A 23,274-nucleotide genomic window follows, 5' to 3' on the forward strand; every position below is an offset into this window, starting at 1 on the left:
TCTGATATTTTAACTTGCCATGTCAATATAAACAAATTTCAGGATTGTGACGTGGTTCTAGCTGCACTTTAGACTCAATTCCTGCTGTTACATAAACCTTGCGTTGTAATAACACACCCTGAAGCCACGACGTCTAACCGGGTACGCCCTGACACCTCCAGGGAAACGACGGCATAAACCCCAACAGCCACCACAGCTACAGTGCTTTAGCTTTACCCCAGCCGAGGAGCTGGTATTTTAGATGGAAATCACACAATAAGAAATGAAGATCGCAGGAGCTTAAGGAACAGCCTTTCACCTGCAGCAAAACCAGCCTTGCTGCTTAAAATCTTTGCATCGGTCAGAGAGCCCAGTTCTAACGAATGGGGACAGGATCTAACAAAGTCACTCACCACAAGATCCGGCACTGATACCTGCTGTCAAAGACTGCAGAGTTTCACTACTCAAGGGATTCACTTTTTGGTCAGAAAGAAGAAATAGCTCTAGGTTACACGGAGTAATTGGAACCAACAACCCAAAAGCATCTCTCCGGAGAATCACAGCGCGCTTGGGCAGTTTTCAGTAAACCCTTCCCAGAGCTTGTTCAGGAATTTTAAGATAGTCAAAACAAACAGACGAACAAAACAAAGACCCCTTCCTCACTTTTTATCCTGACGTTCTCTTACCCCTCACCGCGCAAGATAAAATAAAATAAAAAACTGCACAAAGATAACCTTCCCAAGTATTATTTAAGCAATACTCTCCTCTAGGGCGGTACTCAATGGTCCTGTCAGTTCAAAGCAGGCTTTGGGTCACAACGATTCCTCCCCCCAGGAGTAACACAAAGTCTTAAGAAGACACAAACTACTAAAAGACAGGTCTCCCTTTAATCAGCTTTAATATCAGAGCAGCAGCAGCAACCTCTACGCTTAGGCCAAAAATTACAGGTTTATTATCCTTTCTTTTGAAACTGATAAATTGGTTCAGAATTTAGGACAGCTTTTTAGTTACCGCCAAAAAAAAATAAATAGAAAAAGCAGAGAATAAAAGGACAGAATAAAGAAAGTGGCTATCTTGTGAGATATTTAAAGCTTTGTAGAAAACGCAGATGGACAGAGCAGTCGTGTTGCTGTCATCTTGGTTCTACCAAACTTGGGAAAATTTCAAAAACAGGATTTCTTTTTTTAACGCTCTCCATGCCTGCCTGCTACTTTGGTAGATCCTGTCCAGCAGGTTACCTCCCTTCGTAAAGCAACAGTGACAGGGTATTTGGGACATGTAAATCAGAGGTGTTTTAATTATGTAGATTTGTATTAGATATGTTTCTAAATATATAGTCGTAATTTGGTACCAAGGTAAGAAACTTTAGACACTCAGGTTGCCCACAAAGTCTTTTTGCCAGTTTTGGTTTTGAGTATTAAATGGGTGGATCTTCTCAAGGATTTAATGAGTAAAGAGGTGCCAGCTGGTGAAACCAGCAAAAAGAAAATTCAAAACACGATTTTAAAAAAAGGCAGTAGTTGCTGGCAACGAACAGGAGAGGGAAAACGTAGGTGATCACAACAGGAAAAGCTACTGTTCGTACCAAAATTGCACAACCCAAAGCCCACTGCAATAAATCCAGATTCCTACTCATTGCCAAAGATGTGCCTAAAACCAACATGCAAAGCTTTCGATTAATAGTACAAATCTTCGGGCTAAATTCTTATTTGTGGTTGATTTGTACCAACTGGGAAGAATTTCAGGAGTGGATGCTGATGTCTGCCAGGCTAATGGTAGATTCGGGTCGTCTCTGTTATGAGTCCAAGAAGCAACGCTGCTTTCAGACAGAATTAAAAGGGCTCGTGGTGAAAAGATATGTAAAAGCAGTGACAAATAGTGTTTCTGAATTAACTTTAAGCCTCACATTAGTCCCACTAAAGACCGCAGGATTATTCAAATGCTGATTTTCTCAGCTGATGAACTGTTTAATTGGACTGAAACCTATTGGATAAATATCTACATGGACATCCCTGAGACAGTACAAAGGAAAACAAATCAGTAATGGAAGCAGTTTCTTTCCAGCAGACATCGCCATGGGTGTTTATGAATTATCCCTCTTTTTGCATAAATGATGGGGGAACACGGCTAATCAAAGTAATAACAATTAATAAGCCAGCACTTTCGCAGTGTCTCGGAGGAACATCTCCAGCACGCCCTGTGAGCTTGCAGAGAGCGATGCACCACGCTGAGGCCACAGCATAGCTTCCTTACGGCCCCTTAGTGGTCCATGGCCAAGGGAAGGGCCTACCCTCGCCCCACAGAGCCCAGGCGGGGTGGCTGCAGCAAGGAACGAATGCCACCGAGCAGCACAAAGCTCCGTCTGTGTAGACAACACTAAAGCATTGCTTCCCCTCCCCCAGAAGTAATCTTAAGCATATTATATTGATTTGAAGGGGTAACTGCCCATGTGATGGAACTCAGCGAGGAGAAGACTGGAGAGGAGGAAGCAGCGTCTTCTGACAAAGAACAAATATTTGCCTAATGGGGCACCATAATCATCTGGTCGCCTTCAATATCACGAACGAGAAATCAAAAACTACAGCACTATTTAATCAACATGTTTGAGCACAACCAGGGAACATTTCTACACAAACCTGATCGAACCAAATAAAGTTTATGGACATAACCCTAATTAATTTAGTGTATTTGGATTCCTGTCCTCCAGTCTCTGTTGTGTAAACTGCAGCAGCTGCAGCTGTATTGCAATGAGGATCAAGTCATGCCAAACATTACGTGTATTTCGGTTTGCAAATATTTGAGGCTTCTGCGTGGGAAGGTTGACATAGCATCGCAATCAATTAAACAAACAAGCTACAAGGGTACTATTGACTGGGAGCATAATGCTCCAACAAATCTGGCCATTGGAGTGAATGTGTACAAAAATATGAATTTTTCTTTAATCCTTTCGCCATCAAGGAATCCATCATCATGCTCCACTTCAGCATATAAAATCTAAGGTCTTGATTTATTCATGGCAAAATCCAACATGCATAGCAAATGGTAAAGAAATTAAAGGACATGCTGATTTAGAAATTACTCAAGCAGCTCTGGGAGTCCGTGAGGCCAGCTGGAGATAAGCTGTGGCAAGGACATGCCAAAATTTTCTTGTGTTCCAGAACCAATATCCATATGACTAAATGCCAAATATGTTTCACTCCAAATATCCAAATAGCATTCAGGTTGTGCTGGCCCTATAAGCTGGACTGAATTTCACCACTGCGCGTTAATGAAAAACCAGGGATTGCCACTTGTTTTTCGATACAATGCATTATTAGCGCGTGCTGCTTACAGAAGCCCAGGGTATCCAGCCGTAGCCACGACGACTTATTTTGCATCTAAGACACACATGCATTTACCCATAGCAATTTCCAGTGCGGTTATAAAGACCTGCCCAATGACACCCGAGCATGAACAAGGGAGAGACTAGCATCAAAAAATGCAGCAGTTCGCTCTTTGACAGGACTAAACCGAGGAATAAGCACAGTACGGTGAGTCAGAAGGAAACCTCAAGGCTATATTTTGAGTGGGGATTCTGTTTAAATCAGAATTGCCTGAAAACCGGCCAAGACCCAAGTTTGCTACCAGCGCATACAGGCAGAGGCTGGCAGGGGAGCTGCCCTTGCCAGACCCGACTCTTCTTGTGACATGTCTTTCGCAGTTTTGACACTTGTCAGTCTAGGGCAGGAATCTCATGATGTTGACGAGTCCTTGCAAGCAGGAGCAATAAGAATCCCTTGATGTGTATTTAAAATACAGCGGATCAACTATTCATTCCTCCTCTTACTGGCCCCGTCACAGGCAGAACGCGTGAGGGCAGGCTCCAGACCAAGCTGTCAGCGCTCCCCTGTCCGTCTGTATTAAACTCTGGGCATCGAGGAGAGAAGCTCCTGTTACACCTCATACTCCTCAGCTGCCTGGCACGGCCAACGGATGGCACCTTGCTTGAAAGCAGGCACACACTTCATCGCTTTGCTTGGGGATTTGCAGACAGCCCCAGGCCCACAATATATTTAAGGCCTGTAAATACACTCTCTGCTGACACTTGAATACGCTGCTTGCTGAAAGTGCTCGCAGGGACAGTTCCCAGCTCTTTCTGGAGCTCGCTGCCATGGAAGAGATGGGCAGAGAGGAAACTAACTGCCATAAGCGCTTCAGAAAGTGCTGGTGAAAGAGTGCTGCAAGAGCTGCCTCGCCCAGGGACATCCGCAGATTCTGTGGGCTGAGGAGTTCACTGGGAATGAAAAGGACGTGGGGAAATCAGGACTGTCCTGCGACTGTGGGCAAGACCGTGGTGGCAGAGTCACTGCTACGAAGAAGATGGCCACTGCTCAGCTATAGCTTAGCTATGGGCTGGCTGCTGCGGAAAGCACGAAACGCTGGCAGACCTAAGGGTTAAGTGCCAAACGTTTGCATTAGAGAAAGCAGCGGGAGCTTCCCCACTGGCAGCGGAAATACCAGCTGACCTGCGCCTAAGAGCTGCGAGTATTTCTTTAATCCACTTTCATGGCTTAGTGTTTGCAGCTACTACACAGGGGAACGGCCCAACAGATATAAGGGGCTGAAAACAGCAAAGACAAGAGAATCAGCCCAGTGTTGCTTTGAAGTTTTGCTGGCCGGCAGGCTGGATTTCCTCTCGGTAACGCTGTTTGACTGGGGCAGACGCAGTGTGGACTCCTGTAACTGCTGCAGCACCTGAAAGATGTCCTTCCAGCTTGCTCTGAAACCAGATATTTCTATGGACAGTTTTGTTTTAAACTTCTGCTTTGCCCACGCTACTCTTACTCTACCAGAAAACTGACAAATCCTCAAAAGAGAATTTAAATTATACCGATTCTTGGACAAGCCCCACCTGTTTTGATAAAAATCCACTCATTTCAAGGACAGAGGGGCTGGGAGGCCCAGCAGCCCCTGAACGATCACGTAGAAACCAAGCGCACCGCAGCAGCATCGCAGGGCAGCGTTCAGCCCGCCGCAGAGAATCAAACTTAGGAGCGCAGTGCTACTGAAACTCTGCTACTAAAATATTATCCTGGCTTGCTTTGTTACAATTACCGGTGCTCAGTGGTTAAAATATTCCCCAAAAATGAATTCTGGAGAAGGGATTTGCCCATAACCGCAGCGGGAACACGCAGCTGGCAGAGGTGCCACCCTCCACGCCAGCACCAGCGCTACCTCTCTGGCTCACGGTGTAAAACACGGGATTCTTCCATGCTCACACACGGGGCTATTCCTTTGAAACCAGATCAAGAACTTGCTCAGCCATCTTTTCATATGTATGTATCTCATCTGACACGCTGTGGCCCCGCTGCCACTTCTACAAAGTTAGTAACACTGGTAATTTCAGTGGCTCCTAAAGAACACAAAAAAAATATTATCAAATCCAATCCCGGGAAATAATGTTTTAGAATGAGGAGTTTGAGCCTCATTACCCACACAATCTAGCTCTTGATTTTACCTGTGCTTTTTTTTATTCTTGAAGTTTGTAACATCTGTTTAAGCTAACACAAGTAAAAACTGGTAACAATAGAACACGTATCTTAAGAATCACTTTTGAGAAGCCATCCATGCAACCAACGCTCTACAGAGATCCAATGTCGTCGGTAGAAGGTTCTTATCATTTGTGATTTCTTGGATAATCAAAATATTTTCTTCAACCATTCTTTTAAAGCGGTTTTATCCCGTTTGATCGTATCAAATGTCTGTGTCTATGTGATACAGAATGTTATGAAGTGAAACCCAGTCCTGTCCCAAGATACATGGATGGAAAGCAGCGATTCATTTCGAACAGCCCAGCAGCCCAACCTCGGGGTAGCTACCTGGGCGGACTCTAACTGCTGCCTGAGCAGGACAGGGAGGTGCTCTGTGCCCTTAGCAATATCAGCTCTAGGCAGAGCTCTCAAGGTAAGCCTTCCATATGTTTTCTCATGCGCCTTGTTTTGAAAAGTTCCAACCCAGGGATAAAATCTGCCAGTTTGATGGCATGAAACTGGGTCTGAACAGCAGATCCCAGCACCGAACTGGAAAAGGGCCTATTTACTATGGTTAAAAATCCCACTGAAGGAAACAAGAATTCTGGGCGTTTAAAATTTGTTTTTACATTTGATTGTTCATAGGAGCTTGATCAACTTTAGTAAGGTTGAAAGCTTTTGCTCAGCAGCAAGGTGATGCAAGAACAATAAGCGAAGCCCAAACGTTGCCTACGCTCTGCACCAGCAGCTGAGGCAGAAGGTAGGAAATATTCATCACTTCCCATCTTTTTATTTTTCTGGTCATTCCTTTTTGTTCTGTGTATCTGCATTTCTGTGATTTGTGCAACAAAGAATGTTTATGTTTGTATTTACAGGAATCTTATTAGAGAAGTAGCTGCCAGTTTGACATTGCATTTACCGTACTGGCAATCTCAGACTTTCTTATTCAGACCTTGGGCTCTTGTTTGGTTGGTTGGTTGGTTTTTTTCCTTTTCCTCCTAGCTGAGGATGTGTCCTACTTTCTTGTTTAGAAATGCATGATGCATTCTAAATACAGTGGGTTTGGTTTTGGGGGTTTTTTTGGGGTTTGGTTTTTATTTTTTTCCTAAAGCAGGTTGATGTGGTTGTCGAAAGAAATGTGTTCAGAGTTAGTTTCCTGCCCTGAGGGAGTTGTGCTTAAAGAATTTGATTTCAGGGTAGGACTAAAACATGATGCAGTTTATGTGTACAATGATGATTTACTCTATGTGAAATTTTGCAGTTGGAGAGAGAAGCTAAAAGACACAGTTTTGTTATCACTCAGGATTGGCAGGACCTTTTTAGGAGAGAGAGGACGGAGGGTATTTACTGAATCTACCTACAGAGGAGGACACTTTCAAAAACTCACATGGAATTCGAGCAGGCAGCACGCACTAAGTAGCCTTTTAAAATCTCCCTTCCAAGATATCCATAATTATCACCCCAGCGTCTTCCCATCAGAGTCGTACAGAAACAGGGATGGAAAAGACTTGAAAAAAAATCACTTAGTCCAACCCTGTGCCTGAAGGCAGGATCAACACTTCCTACGTAACCGCTCAGAGAGACTGTCCTGTTCTTAAAGGCGTGTAATGACAGAAATGACACAACCTCTGCAGTCAGTCTACTCCAGCGCTTTATCAGTCTTAACTTCAGCAAGTGCTTTCTAACACCCAACGATGACACTTTCTTACTGCAGTTTTAACGCAGTTGCCCTTTTTTTTTCCACCACCAGTACAGCAGAGAGGAAAAAGACGTTACTGGCCCTGGGTCCGTGGTATTTTGTGTGCACAGCTTGAAGGTGAATCTCAGTATCCTGAGTTACACTCCTGCCTTTAAAATTAGATTATTTTTTAATTCGTAAAAAGAGGATACGGTACACAAATACCGGAGAATGGATTACTCACACCAGGAAGCTTCATAAAGCATAAAACGGCCCTTTTAAAGAAGGAATACTCTACTACTTGCCACCCCAGGAAGGAACTAACAGCTGTAGGGATACTCATTGTCTCTGAAATCTCCGGACAGGTATTTTTCAGTTCAATCATGGCACCCCTAAAGACTGGCAAACATCATGTACAGAATTAAAGGTGTAAGTCTGAGACCCGGTAGAGAGCAGCAACATGTCTAAACCAGCAGGGTTGATCGGCAGAGCTAGGAACAGAAACTGCATGTCCTACCCTGAAGTTCTGTGTCTAATAGCCAACAGGAATTAAGTAATGTAATGGGAAATTCATATTTCATTTAAGAAGCTGGCTACTTTTCATTCAAAGGCTTTGCTTTTGTGGTTGTTTCCATTCAAAATTCTGCAGCCAAATTTATCTGTAGTATAACACCATTGATTTCAATGGACTTACGGCAGATATAAAGCTGCTAACGCTCACTTATCATATTCCCCCTGTAATTTTTCCTCCATCAGGTAAAGCTCTGCTTAGCAGACAGGATATAGGGAATTGTTACAGCTGATGTCCTTGTGACATTTCATTAAACTGGTCTTTTAAAGCTTATCATTAGAGGTACTGAAGGCTTGTTGGAAGAACTTAATTGCATCCTATTTTCCCTGACTGAAGATGCATCTGAAAAGTCAGCTTGCATTTTGATTTTTCTTTAGTTTTTCAAGGTCTTTGTGTTGCATGGAATTTTAAATTCCTCCATCTGCTTCACTCTTCACCTGGGGTTTGCATAACTCCTGCTATTCATAGCTGTTAATGTTCCTATTCCTTCCCAGTCTAAGTCAGTCTCCAAGAGGAACGTAGATTGCTGCCACTGGAGCTTACCTGGAAAAGGCCACGTAAGTGCCTTTGCATAGATGGAGAAAGGATAAAAAGGACATAAGAATAGAAGTACAGAAAACAGAGAATGTTTTGCTTTGCTGCAAGCAAAACTATTGTCCCTTCCTTTAAGATACCCCAAACAAGACACAAACTGCGAACAGTTCTTTCCAAATAATGTTGTTCTCCTTCCTTCACATTCCAAATAACGGTAGCACACAGAAAGTTACAAATATTGCTAGCTACACAAAGATGTGTACATACAGCCAACAGGAGGGCTGTGAATAATCATCCATCTGGAAATTTGATTTTAAATGTTATAAAGCAAGCCTTATTTTCAGCTTTGCCACTCCAGGGTATTAAGCGTGAAGTGAAATTTCTGATCTTTGAGTCACAAAAAATATTCACCTAACAGAACTTTTTTGTTGTTGCTGTTAGGGTTTCTCATCTCTGTTTGAGGAATCTAAATAGTAAAATTTTTAAATTTCAGGTACTTAAATCTGGCTTTCTTTGGGAGAAACAATCCTGAGAGCCTCTTCTCAGGGGCAGCTCTGATGAAGCCAACAAAATATCAAACAAGAGCATTTAGCAGGAGAATCAGGCCCCTTGTTTGTTTTTTATAACCTCTGCTCTCCAGAATCCAATTCCCTAATCCTGTCTGTGAACAATAAAAGTGTTATTTAAGGCCAGTCCTCCTAGCAGAGTTCAGCACTTTGACACAAACAATGACTATTTATTCACAGACATATTAATATATTGCAGCTGCAGAGACATTCCTTAGCACATGCAATAGGAAGTGCTTGTGCAATCCATGCTGTAATGGTGAAGTCAATTATCATAACATAAATCTTTACTTTCAAGAATATTATGGTTTTCCTGCAGAAAATAACACTAGCTCAGTTTCCAATCACGAATGATCATTAGTACACCGCTATTTTTGAAAGAGGATGGACCTTAGCTGCAACTCAGTATTCACGGGAAGGAGAAGCTGGTTTGGTTGGGTTTTGTTGTTGTTGTTATTCTGTTTTTAAGGTATTTAGATTGAGCGTGTGTGAGAGTCAGCTACACCAGCGTTAATCTGACTAGCCTGTATTTGTGTTCAGTGATGTACATATTGCCAGCCTCAAGGAGATAATTCTTCCCATCACCCTTCAGCAACCCCTGCTTTTCCAGCCCCTGAGCCCCTTAGGGCTCTGACGATGTAATGAAACTCCGCAGCTCTGCCAACACACCTCGGCCACACGCAGAGCCCAAGTCCGCGTTGCGGTTCGGACGAGAACTGGCTCCCACACACCACATGCAAATAAGCTTCTAACTGACCCGCTTGTCTACCAAAGCAATGAATATATTTTGACTTGTAGGGTTTGCAGCGGTCCAAGTCTCCACAGAATCCTTGAAACCCATCCAGCAAATCTTTACTACCACTGGTACCCGACGCAGGCAAAAGCAGCCAGCTTTGGTAATATTGTATAAGAAAAGGTCGCAATTCCTTGTAGCAAGACAGAGCGACCTGTCTGTCTTACCCTGCAGTACAGGCAGCCCTGCAACTTTGCCAAAATATCTGTGTCTTGCCCCAGAGGAGCCCCTGCATCACTTTCTCTCTTTCATTGGTCTGTAATTTAAAAATCTATCTATGTATCTATATACTTCTAAAGGTTTCAGTAAGCTATTCTTCCAGAAGGTGAGCTGGTGCCTGAGGCTGTTTTGGAATTAGGAAAGCAAAGGGCAAACTTGGTTATTTTGTGCAGAAAAGCTGCTAGCACTTACACGCATCACACTGAGCAAGAGAACAACTCATCAGGATTATAAATCCTGGATTCTTATGGCTGGATTCTGCTTCTAGCAGAATGTGTAGGCCTAGACAAACCCAGCAGAGGTCATTTCTTTGGCACATGGCGAGAACAGCACCAGAATCAGCCCCTTACTCATCTGGGGCTTTTTGACTGTATTAATGAACCACAATTAGCCCTACTTTGTGCATATTGAAAGAACAGATTGCACTATGGCAGGCTCAAATAAACCTTAACTTGTCCAACTATGAAGTTACATAAATAACTGCAGAACATTAAAATCCCAAGGGGTCTAAATGGGTTGGGTTGTATTCTGTTTGTGCTGTATAAAGACTCTGCACAGAGTAAAAGGAAATGACTGGCCCTGCAGAATTTTTTTAGCTCAGAAACACAGTTTCTGTGTCGATCCTCTTAGCATGTCATGGACTTGCTTTGTGCAGGTACCTGAGCAGAATCAGGTTTGATTGGACAGCGGCACAGCCACTAGTAACAGAATTATTGCACCCTCCTTACATTCAGCCTGCGTATGGACACAAAGCGTTTCAGCTATTTCGGAGAGACACTGATGCAAGTCATGAAATAGATTCCCCTATGTAAGGAGGGAGGTGTTGCCACTAGAGATTTAGCATAGATGAAACTGGGGAGAGGGAAGGGGTACAAACATTGATATGTGGGGAAACACAAGCCCCATGACTCAGGCAATCTTAGCTCTCCAACACTTGGGAGTAACTGGAGGTTTGGAAGAACGCTGCAGCTTTCTTTTCCATGCACCTGCAATGAATCTAATTATTCTCACAGTGTAAAGGCCTGCCACATCACCCCTTCCACTGCAATACCTTATTTGGACCACCAATGACATTTAAAAGACACCTTTCTGCTCAAGCTGCAAGACAAGCTCTGCGTGTAGGTGTGTAGGAAAGATTAATTCTAAAAGGTGGTGCAAATGAGCCAGGAAAAAAGAAAAGCAGACGTTATTTCAAGAGTGAGCGTATGTGTGCACGTGTGCCTGTGGTCTTGTCTCCAGAGCGTGCAGCTCTGCTGAGTCAATTTGACTCGAGATAAAATTCTGAGCCTGTTCAAAAATAACAGAAACAAAATGTTCTTATGCCTTAGTTCTCCTCGTTTGTATATTCAATTTGAAGTGCAGTGTGAAGATGCTCCCAGCCCCAAGCCGTAGAAAATAGCACTTTAAATGCTTCTCAGTGCAATTGCATCTAGCCTGATGTTTACCTTGGGCGCACTTTCAGCTTTAGACAATTTTAATTAATCCTTCACGATCCGCAGTGAGAAATAAGCCGAGGAGAATTCCTGCTAGCTTTTTTCCAGCCCTGACTCTGTGCAGAGAACAGGACAAAGGGTCTCACATTCACTTCAGTGTTACCCTAGATAATTAATACCATGCAACAGCATGAGCCCGGCACCTTCTGAAAAAGAAGGTGCTGCTTTGATTCCTGTGTTTTGTGCAACATGTTCAGATTGCTTGTTTTGTGGGTGTCACAAGGAAGCTGAGACAGTTACCTCCCAAAGGTATGCTTTCCCTGGAGACTGACCCAGCCTGTCCATCCCCTGCCTGCTGCACGGGGCTGTGCTGTTTCAGGCGCAATCAGCACCTATGTCCTTCATGTGCCTAGAAATTACTTCTGAGGACTTTCTTCCCAAGCACTGAGGTTAGGCTCATCAGCCCTGTAGTTCCCCACACCCTCCTCCTCCTCCTCTTTTTTGGAGATGATGCAATGTCGGTCCTTCTGCAGTCGCTGAGGTCCCTCTCCAGACCTCCACACCCTCTCAAAGTTGAGGTAAAGCAGCCCTGCAGTAACACCGGCCAGCTGCCAGCTAAGGTCCACCCTATGCACCCCAGTGGTCCTGTGGGTGAATCTTACCTAAGCAGACCCTAACCTCACCCTTCTAAGAGGTAAAGCCAACTGCAAGACTAGTCTATGAAAGTGCTATTTATCGCCTCAAAGGTTTCTATGAGAACCTCAGCCAGCGAGGTTTGCCTCCTCGCTACGGAAGGAAGGTATCGGTGGTTAAGGTTCACTGGAGATTTCTTGGCTTTAAGCCACTAAAAAGCATTGGTGAGAGCCTGTAGTAAGGTTACCACTAACACAGCAATAAATAAAAATATTTATTGGAAAGCAAAGAGAACATACAACCTGAGGGAATTCTCAGTGTGCAAGACTGATAGATAATCAGGCATAGAGTGTTCAGAAGAATTACTTGTGCAATCGCACTTGAGTAGCTTTCTAAGGAAAATTAAAAGAGAAAGTGTATTGAGAGGAGAGAGAGATATGAAATACGGTTGGTGCTTCTGCTTTTCTTTCTCCCAGTGACTTGAAGTACAACCTTGAGGGGACTGTCACACTGAGATTCACCAGCTCTGTTGATAAAATGAACCTGGCAAAATTATCATAATGTAATTTATTTAGCTCTTTTTTTCAATAATTTGTGCAATGTACTTCGAAAAGCTCAGATGAAATCGGTTAAGTGCCAATTATTATTTGTACAAATGACCCAAAACAGGAGGGGAGCTGTCTGCTAGGACCTTCACTAGCATAGATGTTCTAGCTCTAATAATTTCACAGGGCAGACTGTCAGCTGAGTTATACTGGCCAGGGCAAACTCAGATACTGAGGACCTGCTCTTTTTTTGTGTATATTTGCATTGCAGGGCGCAATCTGTGCAGCAGCCAATATGGGAGAACAATAGTTCACAGGCAGAAAGATAAGAGGACTAATAGAGTAAAAAATAACAGCATTCATTGTTATACAAAGGTCAAGGAGAAATATAAATTGCATTTACCTGGGAAAAAGGACAAGCGCTTTAAGTTAAAAAGGCAAATCCTTAAAATGCAGAACAAAGTTTAAGCAAGGCTAAGTTTTATAATAATGCAAGGTTCATAATTGTGTGAGATTATTATGGTCAAGCTGTAAAATAACTCCAGATTTTCCATGTTAAACAAAGCTGGGTCAAGCATTAGTTCCTATGCTTTGACTACACTTGTATACTAAACACCTATCGTGTTCGTGCTGTCAGTTGGAGTTTACTGGACCGCTGGTAACAGAATACAGTTCTCCCACAAGCGGGATTTGATGGGTCATTTGTATTTCATTTCTATTTCCCCAGCAGAAACTGGATTAACACAAGTGAACACATACTTCGAAAATAACCCAGTAGATGTTTTACATCAAAATTGGCTGAAAATTAACCAAATAAATATAACTGAAACAGTAAGAGATTGCTCAGACATTTCTCTTTGTTTCAAGACAAACACACGCTTGCCTGAAGTCTCGGTTCTTGTTTTCTAACCCCAGCCTGGATTTGATTTTTCCATATTTCCGTCGGTCAGGCCACAGGTTAGCTATTCCAGGGGCCGGAACAGCACCTGGGCGCAGAAACCAAACAAGCTCCAAGATGCACAGCAGTTACAAAGCAATAAGTTTTTCTAGGCTGTGCATCTATATTAGCCCCTTGTGAAACATTCGTTGCTGAATGAATTCCTTCGCTCAGCGCTGTCCAGACGGGAAAAACTACCCCACTGTAGCAATGGGGGATAACGGATTAGAGACACACACCCCTCCGCCATACTAACAGACTCTCATTTTCAGACCTAGCTCATTTTTCTGTAGATAAAATCAGAATGAAAGGAAATCTGTTGGTACTTGCCAGTGGAAATCACCCATTAATTTCAACAGAAGTGGATGCCGACACAAAGACAATTTCTGGCCAACAGCCGCCTTTTGCTGTTTGTATGGAACACAAAGGATCAGACTTTTTTCCCCCCACTTTGCTTTGCAAAAAGTCCCATTAGGTAACTGGGAGCCAGGCACACGGTGAATGAGAGATGACTGCCGATGGTATATATTTCCTCTGTGCAGGAAGCACGTGGCGAGACGTGCCGTACTAAATCAGATGGCTGATCCATCAGGTTCTCTAGCTGGCCTCTGGCAGTGGTCCATACCTGCTGGCCACCTGCCAGCCTGAATAATTCCACTCTTCCAGTGTGGATATCTCTTCCCTCGCAGTCTTAACCAGATTATTATTCTCTTATTGTTCACTTCTTGGCCCACGCTACTGAATATTATTTGTTTATCTAGCGGTAAGAGAGGCACAAATAGGACAGAAATACGCTTCTTCCGAGTCCAGGTGATGCTTTAACATTTGTGTAAGATAACAATCAGAATTTTTAAAATGCTATGTTTTATTTTCTTCTAAAACCAGTATTTTGTCTTTGTCTTTTCAACAATTATAACGTGTGGCAATTATTTTTGCACAAATCAGTGCATGATTCCAGAAATACCTCCTCCACCCATGAGCAGATGCTACAGCTGATGGTACAGAGAAAACAGAAGGGAATTCCTGATTAATTACAAATTGAGCCACTTTGGTCAGCTACAAATATCCAGCGAAAAATCACAGACTGTTTAAATAACCCTCAGCATGCCTTTCACAGCGCTGGGGCTGCAGGTTCCAAGTCACTCTGAGCTAGGGTTTCTTGAAAGCAGTCTCCAGCTGCAACTGCAGCTACTACAGAAAATCGTGCATCACCTTGCCATGTGAGGGTTATCTAGCCTACATAAAGCAAATTAAATGAGCCCTCTAAAATTTCCACTTTCACACAATATACTTCGGTTGCTCCTGGCAAGGGCAAAGGAAACATTTCTGAGAAGCTAGAAACAGCGCTGCTAGTCAGACTTTCTGAGAATACAGGAACTTTCTGAGAATACAGGAACAGGGGGGTCCGGGGACATGGAAAGGGAAGAAAGTTTTTAATGGGGAAGAAGGAACACTTTTTGCACAAACCTTACATCTCATTTCTGGACCTCACTGCCAGAAGACAGCACAGTGACACACACACGCACCCCCCCACTGTCCCCCAAACAGATGTGCCATTTCAACATTTATTTTAATGACCCAGAACTAAGAGTTACAGTAGGAAGGAGTAACAATAAGGCTAAGAAACGTGTCTCACAGCTATATGCCACTGCTCTGTGGAGCGCAAGCGGCTCAAACGAGAGACAGGGAAAACTTTCTCTTGGGACCATATTATTCTGCTGCTCTTTATTACAAAATTTTGTTCTTGCCTCTGAAGTAACTGGTATTAGTAGAACAGTGGTGGAGGCTGGATACTGGTCTAGCTGGAGCCCAGGCCTGACTCAGGATGAACAATTCTTTGTGTCCTAGCCTTTCATTTTCTTCCTTTTTTTTTTTTCCCCCCGTGAGAGGCACTTAATGTGCTAACACTGCACAAACTTTGATATGTGCTAACCTCTACCACTCGAGACAGCTCCATTTACTCAGCTTCTTTCTTACTTTGCGCAGGGGAGAAATTAATCCAACCTGAAAAACAGCCTTGCAAGCCAAGAAAACATCATGATGCAATAGAAAAAGTACAAGTTCCCAAATTATTTCTTCAACTACTGGTAAGAAAGAGAGTGACTTCCTTTATGTTTGTATTGAGCATTAAAATGCAGGTGAATGAACTTCAAAACATCTCCAGGTCTAATTATTTCAGGTTATATGGAGACAGAAGAATTTTATTCATGGCAGGGAATTGTTTGGCCAACTCCAGGTCTATTAATCAAGTGCCCTAAAGAGGAAAACCAGGTGAATAGGAAGGTGAGTATCTGCAATTAATTCTCAAACAGATGTTCATACCTGGGAGCGTGAAAGACAAAAAAACCACACAAAAAAACCGTATCAAGGAATAATGTGAAATAACACTGGGGAGAGTTGAGAATTGAGTGTCATGTTTCCAGGTGACACAGCCAAGTGACAGAAGCAGCAGAAGCAGCTTAGAGCTGCCTGATGTTCTTTATCGGTTTTGGGAAGCCCCAGGAACCTTAGTGGCCTTGGCAAAAATTAAAGCTGCTAAAAGCTGCTGAGCTTCCAGGTAGCCTTCCCTGCTCCAGGACAGATGACAGACAGCTTTGCAGCCGATGTCAGCCCTGAACCTCTGTAGAAGAATTTAACACAGGCACGTCTGCCCTCTGCACTCACTGGCCACCGAATGGGCTTGAGCAGAAAACTGTGAATGCACTAACACTACATCTATCCCAGCTAAGAGGTGGCTACAGCAACCACCTCTATATACATACATGTATTTATATAAAAACATACACACACACATATATATCTCACCACATCTATCCAAAAGAGGTTAATCCCTTCCTCAGAACAGAGCTTTTTCTCTTGATTTTCCCTAATAAAATAAAAGAGAAAAAGGATCCAGGGACGCACTTGTGTACAGGATACCCTGATATTTAACAATGCACGAATCTGCTCTGCAATTTGAAGACTGTAAATACGCTTACTACAAAAATCAATTCACCCATGAAGGATTAAACAAGCACCTCAACTTTCTACCTGCATGACTTTTAAAATAACACCAAGTTAGTTGCTACGGCTGAATGAGGTACGGTGCTCCTAACCCAAACTCCCAGCAACTTCCTAGGCTGAGCCCTAAATGCAGATTTCTTTTTAACGGTTATTTTTATTGTCTGACATGCCAAAAGCACTTCCCTTGATGCTAACATCAGTGGCAGAGTCCAAGCTAGTTACACAAGAACAGCATAAGGCCACCTCAATAGAGAGGAACCGGCACGCTTCCCAGAGTAGCCATCTTGCTAAAATAGCTACGATCTAGCTGCTTTACTGAGCAACACCAACCCCACGATTTTTCCCCAAGAATAGTACTATGATTTCACACACACAAAGAGCAGAGTCATTATCTCGGATTAAGGGCACTTTTTTCCTATGAAATATTCACATTTGACAGGACTCTGGAGCAGCCCTGCCTCTTTGTTTCCCCCCACTGACAAGTGCCAAGAGCTCTGGCCAGGCCGCCTGTTGGGGTCTGTAGGAAGAGGGCTGCTACGTACATCTTCTGTGACATTTAACGGCGAGAGACCGACGAGCACTTCAGACTACCTGCTACTTTTAATGCTGGCTCACAAGAGAAAAGTAAGACCCCTTACTTGCAAGACACAGACCCTTTACTTTAGCAGCCGTAGCAGATGAATCAGAAAATGGTCCTAGGCTTCCCCCACTGCACCTGCTCCAGGCGCTTTGAAGACCTCGGTACTGTAAGTAGAGAAGGTGGGGAAGAAAAGGGACACCAACCAAACCCAGTATTGCTAAAGTTGGAGGGGGCTTTGAAAAAACATTTCAATCCACTGTTCTGCTTCGTAATCCCATCGTCTGAAAATAAAAACACACAAGGAAGGGTAAGGGGAATAGGTGGCTTTGAGAAGCGATAGCTCAGCAGCAGCAGACTGACACCCTACTGACAACAACAAAGCCTCAGTTACCGACCTCTAAAACGTGTGACAAAGATGCTGGGAGCGGGGCATTATTCATAATTCCTCGCATGTTTTTTTTTTCCTGCAGTTTATAAAACAACTCTTTGGAAGCTTGGAAATGAAATCTGCTCCTTTTCTCAGGGCATGACCGCATGCCGGTGAAGTCAGCTAAAGTTTTGCCACTGCCTTCAATGGGAGGCAGATCAGCTCCTTTGCTTGTCCCCACAGCTTTGAATACTCGGGTTGCTTCGTCACCAGGCGTGGATGCCACACTGCATCATTTGGAAAGAGTGGCATTAAAGCTTTTGTACCAAGGATAGTAGAAACAGCAAAGATTGAAATTCAGTGTTTCTTTTCTGAATCACTAGCATCAGTGAAAGCGAAGACGGGATTACAGAGCAATCAGGTCTCTGGATTCCACTTTTATTCTCATATTCAAAGCTTTCCTATCTGCAGTGTTTAGATTCTTTTCATGCACTCAATTTCAGTCCCCACTGCACAAAATGCAGCAAGCAAAGACAAAATCCCAGGTCTGTTCAGTTCCTTCTCCTCAGCCCAAAGAATAACAAAGATCCTCTCTACTCTGACGTTGCACAGGCCAACAGAAAACTGAGGGCACTTATTTTGCTTTTAGTTCGGCTAGAGGAGATCCCCTCACGACGTGCAAGCCATGGAGTCATGCATGAACACGATCCCCCTCCCATATATACACAGCAGCAGAGGAAGGTTACACACACCCTGAGGAGAAGCGCCATCCCTTCGCTGCTATTTCCTCCGTTGAAAAGGAATAAAAAGAAAGTCATGCTGCTTATGCTTATTCCAGCTCTGTTTACTGACCTGATAACTTATTCTGCACCTGGCGAGATCTGAAGCACCTCTCCTGCAGAACCAGCCTCCAGCTCACATAAGGAAAGTCCCTGGACAAAAAAGCTCCGGTTCCATGAAGAATTATGATAGAGACAGAAAACTACTGGATTCTACGCTGAAGCCCGTGATATGCGCAGAGTTACTTAATGAAATGACAGCCCTTGTTTTGTAAAGGAACTAATGGCTTTGACAAGAGTCATGGTTCCTATTCAAGAGGCTTTAGCAGACCAAGTAACAAGTCTGTAATTCACTCGCCAGTACTGTCATATTCACAAAATGCATTTGTTAGAAGCTGCATGGGCCAAACGCTTAATAAATCCAATAATCTCCCCACTAAATGCATTAGTGCTGCCCAGCTATGATCTTGATAGATCATGTTAGTTGCCCTTAAGCAATTAGTACTAGGACAATTGCTCAGATTCAGCTGGAACAAAGCACTGGCACTTGGTAATCGGCTTACCCTAATGAGAGAAAGAATTTCTGAAGAGGATATAGGTAATGAAAGCTGAGAAATATGATTTATGGTGCAGCAACAAAAATAAACAGACTTTACAAAATTGCACACAAGGAAAGTTCCCGGTCACTTTGGTTCAGAGGCCTCACGACAGAAAACCACGCTTATGTGATGTGCAACAGAACGGGAGCTGCGTCACTACAGCACTATTAAGAACAGGGTTATTCTCCTGCCTTTCCAGGAAGGATAACTGAAACAAGTCCTTCCCAACCTTCATTTTTAGCTTCATTAAGTAATGAGTCAGGAGGAAAATGGATGTTTAAGAGCACACTGAGCTCTGTGGCTAGAGGGCTACCACTGTAAGGAGCTGCCATAAACAAATGCAAGTTGTGTGTTAACTAATCCAAGCAGCCCCAGGAACAGCTTGTTGCAGCAGAGTACTCTAGATGGACAGAGTTAGCCAAGGTAACGTTCCATCAGGAAAGGCAGAGACAAGAAATAAAACAAAATCGTTGCTTTGGTCCGGGTCTCGCTTTCCTTCGCCTTTCCACGTCGTCCCTCTCTAAGCGGGCGTAAAATGCTAGCAGCTCTGAAGGCTCTTCTCACACTAACGGCACTTTTTCATACCTGCGTTCCCTGACAGGAACAGCCCAAGCTGGGTGCTTGCTGTCTGCTGAAGAAGTCAAAGGACACTGCAGCAAAGAGAAGGTTATTCCCACGTGCAAAAGTGCCTGCTTTTGCTCAGCACATATAATTGAATTATACATCCGATTAAATCAGAAAATAGAAAAATCTTTGGATGGGCAACACTCCACGCGCAGTACCTGAACTCACGTTCAGCACTCACCTCACTGCCAGCTATAATATAGCAATTAGTTCCAGCAAAACTATATTTGCTTATAGACCTAATTAGAGATCAAGAAAGTGGCTCACTTTTGATAATTACATGGTTGTGTCCCATCTAACAGCCACTGTTAAATTGTTGTTATATTAATGTAAAGCTTGTAATCACGGCTGTTCTAAATTGAATAAATGTTCTTGCCAATTCTCCAATGCAATTAATTTACATAAAAGCCTCTGGAACTAAAATTAAAATGATATACATCTTTCCAAGGGTTTCGTTCAAAACAAAGCTAAATAATAGGGAAATTATATATCTTTTTTCCTTTTCTCTTCACATTCTTATGTTTACTAAAGTTAATGTCCAAATAATCATTGAAATGTGCCTAAACCAGAGTTATTCAGAACTGTTGTACCAATAGCTCATTTACATGTACAGTGATTCATTATTCAAGACATTAATATTTCAAACAGCCTGTTCCCGAACCAAGGGAGATTCCAGATGATGGTGCAGGAGGTTAGAGGGAGTTCTATTCCCTCAGAGTCATCTGCACGTAAATCACACTCATCTGTTGTATTTAGGCATTTACATTTTTGTACAGAGCATTGATGTTGCCGACACAGACAAACCCGACCAAGTCTTTCCTGCGAAAGCAAGAAAAACTACGCTCTACTAATCTATAAACCTGCCACAGATCAAATTTAAACTAGTTACACTATGCTTTTTGAAACAAGTGATACTGTGAGTCACAGAAGCTAAGGTCAGAAATTAAGTGTAAGAAAACGTATGCCTACAAAATCATGATGGCTGTTAAAGGGGAACTCGTTTCAAGCTGTGACCACTGCTTACCTGTAGCTTTGGTGCTACTCCTTCCACCTCCTCTCGGAGTGCTCGGCCTGCCTGTAAAAAGGCAGATGCAGACTCTCAGCATAGATACTTAGTTAACTCAGGCTCTGAGCCGGAGCTCAAGACCCGGTGTGCTTCTCATGCCTACTTCGAATAATCAAATACGATCCCTACGCAGTCAACACACCTTCCTGGATGGGAAGACCCAAATTCACATAATGCCTGACCATAAACTCATGCTCCTGTTCACAGAGCCTGGCTTGAGAAAACTGGAGTGGGTCAACGTGTGCTGCAAGTCCATTCCAGCAGCGACTATCCTAAGCTCAGTCTCGCTTACAGCCTGCACGCCAGCTTCACGTCCCGACACAGGAAGGGTATGGCCAGCATGGCCAGAAAGGGTGAGAATCAGAGGCAGTCACATCTTCGCCCTCAGGCTTACGTTTCACTTTGCTGGACTGACATAACCATTACGGTGGGGAGTGTCCGTCTACCTCATGGCTGCGCAGCTGGTAACGCAGAAGCTGGTTTAATACTTGCTGCTGTAACAGCTTATAGAGGAACAGGGTGACCTCCTTTGCTAATGCTTACATTTGATTTGCAGGAGGGAATTCTAACCATCAGTTTTAATGCTTTAGCACTTCTCAATGCCTACACAGAACTGAAAGTTAAGAAAAGGGTTTAAAAATTATGGACTTTATAGTATGTCCCAGTAAAAGAATTAGTCAGAACAGTGCTCGTAGGTAATTACTGGCCCAGCCCTCTCTCATGCTTAAGCCTACTTAATACACAGCCCATTTTACTCTACAATTCTTTTCTACTCTCCTCTGATATTTGTGACTTTATCTTATTCCAGCTGAGCTTAAATACTCACTAGAGTGGGAGCTGTTTTCCCTTGACTGCCACAGAGCAAAGCTCCCCCACAGCACCCAGCTTATTACAGGGAACAGAGTGTGCTGGGGAGGAAGAGAGTGACCTCAGTTAATGATTTAGAGGACCTCCTAAAGCTCACTCATTTCCTTCCACTGTCTCTAAATTATTATTCCCAGCAACCTTTGGAATTTAAGCTCTTCTTCCTGCAATAGCCTTATCCAAGGAGACAGTGCTGTGAAAATGCAGAGCACAGGGGTGGCAGTTCGATAACTCAGATCAGCTTGCATTATGCTTCAACCCGTGTTAGCTCCACACACAGTAACAAATATAACATACAACTCACCTCCCTCTCTTAAGTGTTCACTCCTGACATTTTGGATTCTTGCCACGGATGGGCACTTAATAGTTCTCCTGAAAAAAACCCATGTGCATACGTGGAAATATTTATGCATACATCATGCATGCTTCTACATTAAGCATTTAGATTCAATAGTAGAATTACAGCCAGTCTCTAAAACAAATGACTTTTTTCTGGGCAGAACAGCTCTGGACAGGTGGCACTTTTATTATTCTGTCCATTATTACGCAATGAAGCAGCAAATCAGAAGTGGGACCGCAGGGATGGGAGACAATCTTAAAAAAAAGGCATAAAGTTCCATTTTAAGGTTTAAGACACCTTTCCAGAGACGAGAACCATCCCATGAAGGAGGCACGGCCATGCCTGTTTTCACAAAGACAGCCCATTGCACTGGGTTTGGTTGATAAGGGCTCCAAAAGCTTTGGTTTAGAGCTCCAGTGCCAAAGGGTCAGACCCAATAATATACTTTAAGAAATGAAAAACAACTTGTTGCTTTACTTTTCTTCAGGAAGTACCTCTCTACTTTAAGAAATCTCACGACAAAGTTCTGCATAAGAAACGCTGCGTTAGCAAAAAACAGAGCTTCCTCTGTGCTGCAGAGATAACTCTGTTTCCGCGAACAGGCTGTCACTTGGAGAAACACTGGGATATGGGACCCCGTAGCGTAAGTATTTACATAGGAGCAGTAGGATCTTGGTGCAGGCAGGAGTATTCACTATTCATTATTTGCTCTTTGTAATCTGTAATTCATTAAAATTTCAGGCAGCCAAGCACACCGTGGAAACGCAGAAGTATGTGACTTGTGAGCAATCACACACTCCGAACAGCCCAAGTAAACAGCTCCTAAAAACTGCACAGGCTGAAAGTTCTCAGCACAAACTCCTCTGCAAGGGTATGAGAATTAAGTGCTAAGCGCGTATTCGTGGGTCACCAGCGGGAACATATTGCAGCATGTATCACTCATTTCCTAACTTGAATTCCTGCGGGCTGCCTAATCAGAGCCCTGCGAGCATCACCAGCGGTCAGGGTTTTGCTCAACGACAAGCCACGGCACAGAGTTCCAGAGCCCTGGGTTCCACAACAGCGAGGCCCTAGGTGTTAGCCACTAACATTCTATGACTGGCCCAAGATTTGATTTAACAAGTTATCATATTGGATTCAACGTCTGTCAAGCTTTGGGAGTTGCAAGGTGAATTATTACTTCCTTTACTGAATTAATTAATCACTGGTATTACTGTAATTTCAGATTGTTCAAGAACATTTCCTTCACCTTCCTCATTCTTCTGTGTCCTCCGATCTCCTTCATGCTCAAATACTACTCTGCTATAGATGAAAAGATAATACATTTATGCTATTGTAAAGACATAAGCATGTGCATGTATGCACTCAGGGTGCTTTCTACTGAATATATTGTACCACAAGTCGTCCACCTGCACTATTTATATTTTCATTTTTGAATTAGAAAAAATCCCACTGTCATTCTTTTAAAAGCTATTTCATCAGTAGCTATTTAAAACCATTAATCGTTTTTGCTATTAAATGATACAGAGAGGAGAAGACGACGTTGCAGGGACTGGATCTCCTGTCCGGTTGCTGGGGATGAGAAGTCTACAGAATTATACTGGTGTAAGACTGGCCTAGAATGAATCCAGACATTTTTATTTAAATGGCCTCT

At 43.2% G+C, this 23,274-nt stretch overlaps 1 long non-coding RNA gene across 2 annotated transcripts; it reads left to right on the top strand.

Moving 5' to 3' along the window:
* Positions 1-3,905: 3,905 nt before the first annotated feature.
* LOC142068233 (uncharacterized) lies at positions 3,906-19,709 on the top strand. 2 transcript variants are annotated; one of them, XR_012664225.1, is made up of 5 exons: positions 3,906-5,922; positions 6,135-6,249; positions 15,385-15,485; positions 15,578-15,685; positions 18,007-19,709. It is a non-coding gene; the product is annotated as an uncharacterized LOC142068233 (long non-coding RNA). The 2 variants fall into 2 exon arrangements; XR_012664224.1 differs by having other exon boundaries at positions 15,578-15,681; positions 17,452-19,709.
* Positions 19,710-23,274: the final 3,565 nt, after the last annotated feature.

This window comes from Phalacrocorax aristotelis, chromosome 24, assembly GCF_949628215.1.
Source record: "Phalacrocorax aristotelis chromosome 24, bGulAri2.1, whole genome shotgun sequence".
In the NCBI taxonomy this organism is placed as follows: Eukaryota; Metazoa; Chordata; class Aves; order Suliformes; family Phalacrocoracidae; genus Phalacrocorax; species Phalacrocorax aristotelis.